The sequence below is a fragment of the Takifugu rubripes genome, chromosome 13, assembly GCF_901000725.2.
Source record: "Takifugu rubripes chromosome 13, fTakRub1.2, whole genome shotgun sequence".
Classification (NCBI taxonomy): Eukaryota; Metazoa; Chordata; class Actinopteri; order Tetraodontiformes; family Tetraodontidae; genus Takifugu; species Takifugu rubripes.
In genome coordinates this window covers 9,026,238-9,040,318 of record NC_042297.1, presented here as the reverse complement: position 1 = coordinate 9,040,318, position 14,081 = coordinate 9,026,238, and the positions used below count along the sequence as shown (strand labels likewise).

Below are 14,081 nucleotides of genomic sequence, written 5' to 3'. Positions count from 1 at the left end.
ACGGCTGGAAAGCAGGCAAAAATCCCAAACCAGTTTTTAATGCACTATTATCAACACAGGAAGGCCAGTAAGGAACTGTGCAGGTGAGGGAGTTGATCACGAGGGTGTGTGAAGTTGGAAGCAGAAGCCAGAAGAAGGTCAGACCCATCCAGCCTGAGAGCAACGGGGAGGATCTGGAAACAAACACACAAGCAAATCCTAACACAAAATACAGTTGATTTGCCCATTTAAAAAAAAGGTGAGCCCACACACTGCCTCACGTGCACGTCCCCAAACTACGTGTTGCCACGATCAAGACTGCAGCCTCTGTGACAATGAAGAGGAGATATCTGCTGCCCATATAAAAAAGAATTCCCCAAATGGTCTGAAGTAGTGCCAGTGTGTGGGTGTGAATGATATATAAATAAAGTGGATGTTACATGTATAGGACATGTTGGGGTTCCACATATTGATGTAAAACCACAAAATTTTTTGTGGCTTTCAAAGTTCTTTGATCAGCTTTTAGCTCTTCTCCTTGCTAACACAACACATTGTGACATGTCATGTTGCTGCCTGGTAAATTCTGCCCAGTGAATCTAATTTTTTCCCTTTTCAATAAAGGGCCTCCTGAGGCACGGTGGTGCACGGAGACAGGCATGAGCTTTTGGCCGTCTGTGACTGTCTGCTCATTAATTAGGCCAGGGAATTCCATCGGCCCACGTTCTGAGGGGGAGCAAAGGTACCAGATGGACATAGGGAGGGGTGTGAAAAAAAAATGAAATGGACAGACTTACGGAGAGATAGAACAGCAAAAGATGCATACACACCCATGCACAGACATTACAACGGTGTCAAGACCATGAAAAACCAGTCAGCCTACACACCCCCAACCATGCACCAATCCTATAAAGTTCTTACAGTATGACCTATTAAGAATCAGAATTAAGTGCTATCAAACTGCTATCAAACTGAATTTGTGCTGTCTCTTGAAAAAAAGGGTCATAAGCTGCCATAAAGCCAGCTAGGCTGTGTTTGACCCATAAATACGCTGTTTGCGTTTTGCCACAGTAAATCCTCCACCCTCTCCGAGTAAATGCCAAGTCAAAGAAGCTTAAGGAGAGATAGAGCAATGAATTTGTCGCTCATGAATACAGTTAATGTTGTTTTTTCGCTTTTCATATGTTACTTGATTTGATTTTCTGTTATTGTAATTTTGGCTCTTAATCTTCTGGGAGTGGAGCGGAGAAGTGCGTCTCCTCCGGGCCGAAAGACAATGAAATTACCAGCACACTTGGCACTTCCAAGCAAACACTAAGATGTTTACTATTTCGCCAAGCGAGATTTGAAACAGAATGGATGTTTTTGACAACCTGCAAATCTGCCACAAGCAGCAGAATTCAGTGTGAGGATAATATTTTGAAATAACATCACGCTGGTCGTGATTGGCTGAATCTGAATCTATGGCTCCCTGTTTATTTGTCCTCTCCAGTTTTCTCAGTTTTCCATATTGTATTTGAAAGTTGTGGAAAAACACAGCGCAAATGAAGGAGAGACAGGTCAATATTTTTTCGATTGAAGCCATTTCATTTTCATTTCGGGGGAAAGGACGTGATAAGGAAAGACTGCTGAATTATGAGCAGCAGGGAAAATGTGACAGACTGAAAGATTCCCATAAAAACAGAAGATGACAGACTGAGATGGAATGGGCCAAGAGATGAGCGGTGGAAAAAGACTGCTGCTAGATAAATGTCAGTGCTCATGGAGGAAATAGTCTTGAATAAAGAGAGGTAAAGGGGGTTCTTGATTGCCAGGCTTGGGTAGGTTGTCTGGTCTGTGACAGCATGCTCCTGTTTCCACCATACGGCGTGTCTCCTTAGCTAACAGCCCAGCTGCACGGGGAATGTCCCTGGGCCTGACATTTTGACACGGGCGCCACGTTGACAAATAGCTGGAGTTTTCACCTCCTGCTACACTGTCTGCTTCCCGCTTTACCAGTCCTGGTTGACTGTATCAAGCGAATGGGCGGGAGGTCTGACAGATCTGCTGTCAGCCAGGGCTGGGGGGGGGGGGGGGTGCTGCTCATCGAGGTCTCTGTGGGTGGCAGACTCCTATGAAGCAGGAGGGTGGCGTTGGCCATTGACAGAACACTTGAGCCAGTATTTTTGTGCGTCTTTGCTGGTGACTGCAGTTATCTCACACATCAACCTCCTCCAACGCCCCCCCTGATAACTCCCAGCTGAGAGGGCCTGTCAGTTTGGTGTTGGCGAGGCAGTGGTGTAGTCACACCACAGCAAGGCATTGTAGCACGAGAGGAGTGGCCACGAGAAGGCTCTGTAAGCCAAAGTGGATTTTCTTTATTTGTATTATTTTCTATGAAATGTGCAATAGAAATGTTGATCGCTTAACTCTGCCCAGCTTAGGGAAAGGAATGTCCTCCACCCAGAGGCAAATTACTATATTATTACCAAACCATTGTTCAACCCCAGTTATGACAAGCAGAAATGAAGTGGTATTAAGGTGACACGTGTAATTATCCCCAGTTGTTTGGGTTTACTTCTGTTTACGCAACACACAATGATCCCTTCCTGGCAGGAAGTTCGGAGATGAATGTATTAGTTTTGAAGCTGCTCCACCTTTTTGCCTGAAGTGTCCTCGTGCTCCCGTCTCTCACACTGTCTTGAATCAGAATTGGACAGGTGCGTGCATGCTTCTGCCATCATGGATCTGTGAGCAGGACTTAGGCGAGGCGTGTTTGGCACCGTTGGGGCTTTAAGCCGCAGCGCCTGGCCATTACGATGGGGCTGTATTGATTAATCCCCTTGCATGTATAACCTCCAGCTCACTTTGAGGTGTCCCCAATGTGCCTCTACCTACGCAAAGCACACAGTGTGATTAATGTCCATCCACCGAGTCTACCACGTTACAGAGTAGCATGTCAGGCCAGATTTGTCAGCTCACAACTATGGATTAGTCCATGGCTTCTGCTCAGTGTTGGAGTCGCCAGTGGCCTCCAGTGTAAATCTGTCTCTTCCTTCCGCTTGACCCCGTCCCTTGTGTGAGTCGACGGTTGATGCATTAAACAGCTCTCTTAAAAGATAAGCTACAATACACTTGACTCTCCTTTCTCACTCCCCACGCCCCCCTTTCCTCCCCACGTCCTTCTTCCGACTGTTCCCTCATATCTCCCGCTGCCGAAATGGAATTGGATCAAAGGCGCGAAGAAGGGGGTTGAGGTGGAGGGAGGGGTCCTCATTGGGTTTTGTTGAAATATTTATAGGTCAGGGTTGACTGGTTAAATTGAATATCTATGCGGATCTCACTTGCCTGTTTAACTTGTGCCTAGGCAAATATGTTTCCTAGGTGATAACCTTTTATGTACCAGACTGACTTCATTGAAATGCATAGAGATAAAAATGTGTCACACGCGGATAGGCAGCCGCCGATGCTCGATTATTCTAACGATAATTGACCCCCACCTGTAGCTTGCTTCTATTCAGTAGTCAATCACTCCATCCACTGTTAAGATATGGAGAAAATACATTCTGTAATTTACATTACAAACCACTGGTGAATGTCAAGTACCCCAGGCGCGCCATTTGTGTGGAGAAGAATGGGAAAAATATATGGGCAATTATGATTTTCAATCTTTTTAATAATTTAAATGCTGTTGATATGTGAATTACTGGCAGCATAGCTCTCGGTCCTGTGCCCTGTCTATTCCCTAGCAGTGTTATTTTCCCCCTAACAAATGACTTGATGTTAATCTTCATATATAATTTTCATTTGTCTGATATAATGGCATCTAGTGGCTTGCTGTCAAAGGCTGATAAATTGAAGAGCAGTGTCATAGCACTAAAATCAACAATGCGGGAGTGTTTGTTGGCCAACACAGGAGGTTTATTTTTTTCTCCCTCACCGTAGGGTACTCATAATAATGAATAAATGCATATTCATGTCCACACAAACACGCGTATGCGAACACATTCAATCATCTGATACCGCCGCGTGAGCTTTGATCCTCATCATACCTGTTCAGGGTATTTCCTGCAAACCACCCATGGCTTGTCAGTTTCTTCTCAGCAAGACTCACAGCGTTACCGTGTGATCTTCGTCAGCATTAGCAGTGTGTTTTAACATTGTCAGTCTATCGAAGAAAACACCCGACACGGATGCTATTTGCATACATTTCCAAATGGAAGGTGTGAAAGCATGCTCGGCAACTGCGCCTGTTTGTTTAAAGTCAGCCAAAGCTCTATAATTAGCAGTGTTTAATTATGGAAATGGCTTCCGAGGAGAATTTCAAACACACTTCATCCCTGGATCATTAGTCACAGGGGCAAAAAATGAAATGCTTTCAGCAATGAAGGGTTCATATTTCAAGCTTATAGCTGCTAAAAGGGTGTACTCAGAAAATCAATTTTATGAAAGTCCGTTCAGCACTAAAGGGAGTTCCATGCAACTAAGCAATTTTGAAATAATGTTGGTGGGGGCCTGATTCATAGATGGTAACGGGACTTTGCTCTCCTTGACTGGGACATTATCCTCTAAGTCCAGGTCAGGGGTCAGCTTCTGGTTTAAATCAACCTCTGTTTAGCATAAGTTCATTTTTAAACCACTCTTCCATGGTGAATAGTAAAGAGGCTGGTGGAGTGCACCAGCTTAAAGTTTTTACAAGCAATATGAAATATAAAGCTGGAGCGGAAAGAGCTCAGGTAACCTGTGAGTGGGGACCCGACCTCCATGATGCACCGCTTTGCCACAACAATCACGACTTAATGTTGGCCACAACCTCACACACTGACAGTCAACACATGACTTCCCTTTGCCTCCTTCAACACAGGCGCTCCCCGCACTATAAATCCTCCATTGCTTCCTTGATAGACCCACACACGCCCTGCTACAAAGGATATGGATGACATGTGTGAGTGTGTGTGTGTGTGTGTGTGTGTGTGTGTGTGGTAGGGGGCATGACATTAAAGAGACAGGACTCACAGACACCTCCTTTGAAACCACATCACCCCCACTCAGCACCCACATGCACCACAGGAGGCCCCTGTTCTAAAAGCGTGTTGTGTGGTTTGGTGTAATATGGTGAGTGCGGCGAGTCTGGAGACGACCTGGTGGCTTGTTTAAGCTGGGAGGACACATATTAGAAAGGCTACAGCTGCACTGGGATGGACGGCCCACGCTCCTCACAGGGGATTCCCATTAGGCAGATTGATTGTTTCCTCTCCTCCTTTGATTCATGTCTTCCATCTGAGCTCTAATGAGCCTTCGGCCGTATGGCACCTCTCGGGGCATCTGTGCACCAGCCCATGTACTGTACACACACTGTACAGTATATTCACACACAAGGGACTGCGGTTCCACCTGGGGTGAGTGTGTTGTCACCTTGTCCCCTCCCACAGGAAAACCCCATCTTACAAAAGTCAGAGCTCTAAGTGAGTTCAATAAAAATGGAGTGACTTCCTGTCTGTAAACATCACCAACTGACCCCACAGAACAAAGCAGGTTTCAGTCAATGCGTGCTGAGCATGTGCACATATGTTATTTATTCTGACACTGAAAATAGTAGGCAGCTTTACAGCCGTCCGCCACAGCCATTATTTACATCCCCAGCCAACCATGTATCCTCCATCATCCACTTTTATAGTACACACAGAATTACAATTATGATAACAAAAATAACTACCCATATGAAGTCTCTTTACTGCTGTTGGGAGTATGAATGAATGAATGACTGCCAGATGAATACATAAATGACCAAACTTTCGTGATGGGTCTACTCTGTGTTCTTCAGCAGAGAGTTGAATCACGCATCCATTTCCCTTCAACTGTGACTGGAGCTGATATTGATTCATGGCTACGTTTGATATGTTTTATTTAGGATAATATTCCACCTTGGCAATTTTGCAGTGGAATCCTCCATGTCGAATCCTTTGGCATGTCTGAAGGTGCCGTATAATCGTTTTTCTAAGCTATAGTCTCTACTTTTATTGTGCAGCTGAAGGTAATACTCTCAGTGGCTGTCTGTGTGGTGTTTTGTGCATCAGAATGAGCTGGAAATGTGTATCTCCATCTGCTTCCTTATCAAAACATTTTGAATTTGTGAAATGGAACCATAAAATTATATTTGGCCTCCCGCATAATGCTTCAAAGAGTTTAACCGGCATCTTCAGGCAGTCAAATTTTAAATCATGATGAAAAATCATGTGTCTCTCTGATTCTTCATGATAAAAATGATTATACAAATAATCAAACAACTGGTGTGTGGGAGATGGCAAGAGAGTAAATAGCAATAGAAACAGAATCATTGATTGGATGGGTATCCCAGCGTATAGAAGTATTTCAGCTTCAGCGAACTGAGCTCAACTGAGGACAGTTGTAAACACAAGCTCTGCGTTATTGATCGGGGAGATGCAGACTGACCCAGGGGTTTATGTATTTATTTAAATGTAGAAGAATACACGAGTACTGGAATGCACTTCAAAACAGGCGCACATTTTAGAGTGTTGTTTTTATCTCATGTCTGCAGGCCTTTTATAGTGCAGCTGTTTTGCACACTCTCGTACGTGTCCAAAAATCACTCTGATCTCTAATCTCACACACACCTTGTCTTGATTTGTGCCGAACAGCTCAGGTTGCCTTCCTCTGTATGTGTGGAGAACTGTCTCTAGAGGTCACTGCAGTTCCATGGGTGACTGATACAGCTGAGGCCAGCAGCCCCGTCCTGCTCAACACAGCCACTTAGACTATAGGTGTCATCTCTTTGGACATGGCAAAGTTGCCAGCTTCAAGTTGGCAGACACACATGAAACAGAACACACTAAAGCGTCAGGTGCTGTTTCCCTGCTGTGGCTGAAAGCTCAGAGGTGACTGATGCTGAAAGCTGTAGTAATACATGTGACCTCTCATTATTCTGGTCACCTTTTGGTCAAAGCATTTACCAATAGTACCATATTTTAGGGCCCTTGTTCTTTGTTTATACTCAACATGCTGATTGTAACTTTTGTCCCAGTGTCCCAACAAATGGATTATATAATTTTAGAGGGTACAATTTCAACATTACACTTGAAATCAAGTTTCAGTTTAGATTCATGTAATTCTAATTCACAAGAGTCTCTCTGTAGCTACAAATAGTAGTTGACTGGTGCTAATAATAATTGGTTGAGGTAGTTGTACAAGTACTTGATTCCACTCAGATTATGTAGGTCTTCCCCCTCAGGCCACTGGTACTGGATGTTTAATTCACCTATGAGAAAAGGAGTAAATAAACACCACAAAATATGTACAAGACAGTTAATCAGCCTCAAAGAGAAAAACAAACCCACAGGCAAAAAAGTGGACATACCTAGAACAGGAAATGAGCATAAATGTTTAAACTCTAGCAAGTCTTGACATTTGGGAACTAGAAAGTACAAGCAAAAATGGGCTCTGGCTGTTTAAAAGGAAAATTCTGAGGTAGATAGCATCTGTGATATGTGTAACTCTCTTTTTGCAGAGTCATTTTGATAGCTAAACTGTAGCCAGTGATGAAAATGATGGCTGCACTTTACGGACTGTAATATGATGATGTCATGTAATTTAAGTCCTGAAAATTTTTATTACTTAAATTCACTTAATGCATCAAAAGACAAAGATCATAATATGCATAAGAATATCATTACAACATAAAACTAAGCACGTCATCCTATGAAATCACTTTCAGACAGTGATGTAAATATGTTTTCCCGCTCCAGACACACAATTGCCTTTCTCAGCAGCAGAAACACAAACGCGACCTACTCTTTCCTTTTTGCTTAGATTGTACTTCTCAAGCTATTATTTTCTACTTGTATAAAAGTCAGAAAATAGCAGTGAACATCCTGCCAGGTGCCTTTTTCCTACAAATTTTATTACACTGGGTTATTTTTAAAACTTCCTTTTCTAAACATTTACTGTCAGTACTACACTGGGAGCTGATGTTCCACATGCTTTGTTTGTATTGTGGTTGTGGTCGTGGTGGGGCCGAGCCCGCCTGCTTCCACTGAGCTCGTGGCAACAGTGAGGTCCACCATGCCAAGTTTAAAATTAGTAACAAATTTAATATGTACTGTGCTGGCATCTGCTCTGTTTTGTAGAGCACAAAATGCTCGGCTTATAGTCGGGGTCTTTCTGGAAGACCACAACCAGCCCCAATATAGCCATCAGAAAACTTAAACATTAGCGCAGGATCACCAAGACAAACTCGGCTTTCACAGTGTCCCTTCTGTTGGCGAGAAGAAAAAAGCGTTTCTCTTCCCAATGGCCACAGCCTTAAGCTCAAGCTATTAGTCAGATCTAAATGACAAAAACATGTTCATGTTAATGGCACAATGGTGAAGGGACGTGATTTATGGGTTTCATTTTTAAGGATCACTCTCTCGATAACTCCTATTATGGAGGAAAATATCTGTTTTCACTAAGGGAGCCTTCCCATAATGCCTCGTAGGCTTTAAAAGCATGGAAAAGAACATATTGGTGTCATAAATCTAGATCTCAAGCTAGACAGCGTAAAACGCAGTGTGGGATTATGAGGATGGGAGTATAGACGTTATACGCAAGCAAAAGTTTATCTTGACTGGCTTGGATGCAAATTTGGAAAAGTTTGAGGTGATTTCTATTAATAGAGCTTCATCAACAGATCTTTTCCTGGCTCCCCGTGCCATCCATCACATCCTCAGCTGCCCATAGTAATAAACAGAGGATTTACGATGCATTTTTAAAACAGACGGGATTTGTCTTTAGTCCTGACTGAACGCTACAAGCAAAGTTTTAAAAGGATTTGGACTCATGGGACGGGGATAATTTGTCCTTAGAATGTATTACATCAGTTTTTATATTTGCCCTTATGGTGTGTGGATGTAATTCATCAAAGCTTGAATGTGTTCAGAAGGCCACAGGAATTTTCACAAAACCTAATTTTGAACATTTTCAACATATTCACGACAAACCTCTTGGCCACAACCGACAAATCCAACAGCTGTTAATCCGTTTTACTGTAGTTTGGCCTCTGACCAGTAGAGGGAGGTCATTGATTTGTTTCTGCTGTGTTGCAGCAGGGATCTTTTTAGGTTTTTGATTATGAGCGATTCCAAGGAAATGTGTCAGATATTATTTTTAGACAGCCCCATAATGCCAGCATAGTGGGCCTTTTGAAGGCTCATTTATTACAGAGGAGATAAGCATGTTCCAGCCGCCATATTCTGCAGGAACAGGTCACCAGACTTGATTAAAAGTGACTCCCCATCAGGCAATAAATATTTGCCAGCCCACCTTTGAAATGTAGGCGATTTGTGGCTCCTCTGCCTGTTTTGCCACATGAAAGTGCAAATGGAAGCACTTAGGGTTTTGGGAGCTGCATCAGTCATAGCTGGAATAAGATGGCCAATAAAAAGGGTGTAATTATGATACTCCATCATTTGACAGAGCTCAGGGGTTTGAACTGTTTGCCTGAACGCCATAATAGAAAGAAATCCCACCCGTGAATAATAGAGACCTGCATTTTATGAGCGTTTAGTAGCGAACTTTGAAAACGTGTGGTCTCTGTCGCCTCCCTGCGTGGCTCCCTCTTCTCCTGTACACTGCTGCTGTAGGAGCCTTTCAACTGTCCTTTTTGATGGCTTCTTCATCATTGCTGGCACGCCTTCACCACAACACCGCCTTGTTGTCAGCTGACCTGTTTGCCCATCATGGGCCTTACGGTGATGTCACTTCCCGTGGGCCTATTGGTCTTGTTTGCTAGGAACAATGTTTTACATTCAGTGAACTACAAGCTAACTCTCATTTTGAACAAGGGCATGTTAATCAAAAAGACATAATTCCATGCATACATGTTTTATAAAACAGCTCTAGTAAAAGATGGTAGAAGGGTCAGCTGACATGACAACGATTTCAATGGCAGTCTAAACCTGGGAGGCTCTCTAAGGCGTTGTGATATTATTGTTATCTCTAAGTTGGTGGCTTTTTCCTCTGTTCGGCATTTATCCACTGGGCCAAAACCCAATGGACGAACTGAAGATAATGTGCAGAGGCGTTTAAACATGGGAATAATTTAACTCTAAACTATCTGGACATGCCCAATTTAAGATTCACATACTACTACTACTACTACTACTACTACTACTACTACTACTACTACTACTACTACTACTATTAATAATAATAATAATAATAATAATAATAACTTTAATCATATGTTTCAGAACATTCATAAACAAGATGCTATGTTTGGGGTTTTAAATCAAAAATTGACTCCAGCAGCACATTAGTATTTGTTCCACATGAGTGACGGTGTTCTGCCTCTAAAGATCTAGAGAGAACTGATGTAGACATCACACAAGTTTGGTCAATCATCGTATTTAGCATCCGTTTGACCTTACACACCAGTGTCTATTCCTTCCTTCCTGGGAACTTCACACAGAGCCTGTTGGAGAAGAGCGCTGCCGTCAACATGCTTTTGCATCGTTTCACTGCAATTTCTCCTCCTGTCTGTGTGATGCCAATAAATCTAATGCAGTGGAAATACTCGGGCAGAAGACAATGTTCATTATTGGTGCTATGCTACAGTTCCTCATCGCACAGAACATCTGTGAGGATTGACTTCGAAACCATCATGGGCAAAGTTTCCTGGAGAGACAAGCTGCTGTCTCCACATGCTAGATTTCATCTGTCAAACCTGCAGAGGTTGGTTGGCAGGGGCAGAGCTCACGAAAATGGAGACATAAATTGAGGAGAATTGATAACGCCGCTGCTACATTGCAGAATACTGGTTTTGCACTGCTGCTGTCTACAGTCCAAATAAACTGCTCTGGACTGAGGAGCTGGTATAACTTCACAGAAACAAAAAGTTAGTGTCAGTGGCCTTCACTGACTCTTTATAAGGCAGACTCAGCTAAAAATTTGACCCAAATCTCATTTTTCTCCACATAATATGAATCAATGTAGGTGGCTCTTATTGCTGAAGTGCACGGTTATCATTATTTTTGTATACTTTAATATTATTTCTCGATTCTACAAAGATTCTTTTGTGTTTAAAATATGCTTACATGGACTTAAGGTCCGAAGCACATTAGGTAAAAATCCCCCTGATGATTGCACCACCGATAGCAACCTGAGTTGTTGATGCATTCAGACACGCAGCATCTATTTTGTTTGTTCTGACCATGCCATTACCCATGAGATCTGGCATTATTTTCCAATCCCCTATTGTTTCAATGAGTCCATGTCAGTCCACTCATAGCCTATTTACACCCAGTATGTCGTCCTGCCGCTGCTTCAGCTCCAGGGTTTAAGGTGCGATACATTAATCGATGCTCCTCTCCCTTAATATATCTTCTTTTCAAAATAAGTGGATAGTTTAGTCATTGTTGCCATTCAGTTTGGCCCTTCTGCTCTGACCTATGATATTTAGGCTTTCTAACATTGAGAACAAAATACATATTGTCTCTGTCACTGTGATTATGCATAACACTCTCATCCAATCTGGCTGCAAAAATAATTCCACAGCCATCTCATTCATCTCAATCATTTTCGTGACTCAGTTATCTCTCATTCAAGTGAAATTTATAAAATTTAGCTTAAATTGAGAGTATGCATCGTGACCCCTTTTAAAAGTTACAGAGACGGGCAAAGTAGACAGCAGGAGCTAAAGGCCAACAGATGCCAAATATGAAAGGGAAGAAAAACAGAAGGAGAACAAGAGATTAAAAATGAGATGCTGGGGGGATTATTAAAGGGCATTAAAATGACACACAAGATTATTCTGATGTTGGCAACAGCAGCCTCAAGTGAGGACCAGTAAACTGCCAGTCCAGCAGACAAAAACAAAAGAACAAACAAGGTAGCAGAAACAAGAACACACACAGTAGGGCCTGCATGTGCACAATGCAGGGATTCAGGCTACACAAGAAAGCCCTTCTGCTACCGGCAGTTAACTACCATTTTTTCCATCGTACTTTCATGAATCTCAGGCTCTTATCATCTCATTGGGGCATTTTTACATGTTTAAGCCTGTATTTTCCATTAACTTTGCATTATCATTTTCCTGTAGATACAGATGGACAAAGAGTAATGTAGGCCTACTTTATTGAGATGAAATTAAATAAAAAACCCATTGTAATGATGTATATTGTCAGGACCAGAATCGTCTTGGGACATATGAAACAAGACCCTGGGAGAAAGCAGCACTAAGATCACTTTGGGCCGCGCTTGAGCCTGGCACACCGGGATCCAGTTGGGCACTGATATGAAAAGGGCAAAGGTGCTGGAGCAGATTATTCCGCCTCTAGCAGAGCATCAATGATGGAGCGGGGGCCCGGATTCTTTCGGACACAAACAACGCGGGTCAAACACAGGGTATAGAAAGAAGCATGGGTCACAGTGCAATATACCCAAACCACACAAACCAGCTTTTCATGCTTGCTTTGGCCATTCCACCAAGTCCATAATTGTCTTTGACAAAACTCATTAGCAGAGGCCTTGTAGTAACATTGGTAATCAGAAATTCCATGGATGGAGACATGCACAGAAACAATGTCCCACACACATTTCATTGCGCCTTTTGACAAAATGTAATGAAGTGTACATATTGTCCCCTTCATGTGAACTCAGAACAACTGCCACAAAGACTTTGTATCATGAGCTTTAGATGCCCAGCGTGGGACACATCAAATGGCACCTCCAGCCTGGCTCTTTTGCAAGACCACAGGGCAAAGTACTGATTTAGATGCCTTCTGTTGTTGTTACATTTATTTTCTATGGATGCACATTGATATTAACTCAGAGGCATCCTTATTCTCAAGTCTCGTATAATCAAATTGTTGAGATGAATCTTGAGTGCTTGTGTCAGATCAAATCCCTCAAAGAGAGAGAATATTACCTCCTCCCAACATAAACCAGTTTAACAGTAACAACTTAAACAGTCCACCCCTCAGACAGCATGGTTAAGAAAACAAGCCTCTGAAAAACACTGGCATTAAACGTCACTGCTTCTCATCGATGCCCTAATAGACTCCAGTGTCTCCATATTTTCCAGCATTCAGCTGATTCAGTTGATGTTGATTGAACAGTGGCAAAGTCATCCCGTAATTTGGTCAACTGGTAAATATCACTTTCCTGACCAACAAGGGAGGTGGTTCCTTCCTTCTATAAGAGCAGGAATATGTCGTCTTCTGCCCATCACTGGGGTAGAAAGCATATAATCATATGCCCAAAGCATATAAAGTTTAAATGTAAAGTTTGCCTCTGTCCAAACTTGCCTCAGATGGCTCCAACACTTGATCACCTGCAGTTTAATGGGGGTTAGATCGTGTCCTATACTTTAACAGAGCACCTACCATTTGTGACTGGCTGCCAACTGGCCCACAGACTTGAAAAGAGCAGAGAACAGATGCAGCAACTTGACCCACAAAAGATCAATGAGCCATAACAAAAGAGGGGTGGGGGGGGGTTGAATGAATGTGCACTAATAGGTTTGAGTTTGATATAAGAGACAACATCTGATACTTACAACCTATATAAATATTCATGTTTACCATAGCTTGTTTTTCCTCCCCACTTTTCCACATGTGTGCCTCATTCATAGATTATAAAAAATCTGTTTTGGATTATGCAAACCCTCAGATGCACCCATCATCTGCCCCTCCTTAATGAAAAATGTAATTTACCAAAAGGAAAGACACGTATTAGGAAGATTTAACTGTTCTTATATAGGCTACCTAAGCAACTTATTATTTTGTAAGATTGTAGTTTGCCACAGATTTTATGTCTCGCCTGCAGATTAAACATGTCAGACAAACAAATATATTGTGTTAACACCCTCCCTCCTGCGTCCCACCAGCAATTACTCCACAATTAAGCTGAATATGTATTGACTCGGTCCTCCATACTTTCGCTTTTGGTTATTTTGTGTTGCTCATTACGTTTCCTCTGTAATTTACGAATGGAAACCTGACGAACAGCCTCTGACCTGATGTGATTCAGAACTGCTTCTGTTGGCAAATATGTTTCCCCATTGGCCCACATTTAAAGCATCGTATTGAGCATCCCATAATGGGATATAGCAGCCATTTATGTATGTGCCT

General features: G+C 42.5%; 1 long non-coding RNA gene across 1 annotated transcript in view; it reads left to right on the top strand.

The window, feature by feature from the left end:
- LOC115252093 (uncharacterized) overlaps positions 1 to 14,081 on the top strand; it is a 50,872-nt gene that overhangs the window by 21,625 nt on the left and 15,166 nt on the right. The gene's annotated exons all lie outside the window — the stretch shown is intronic.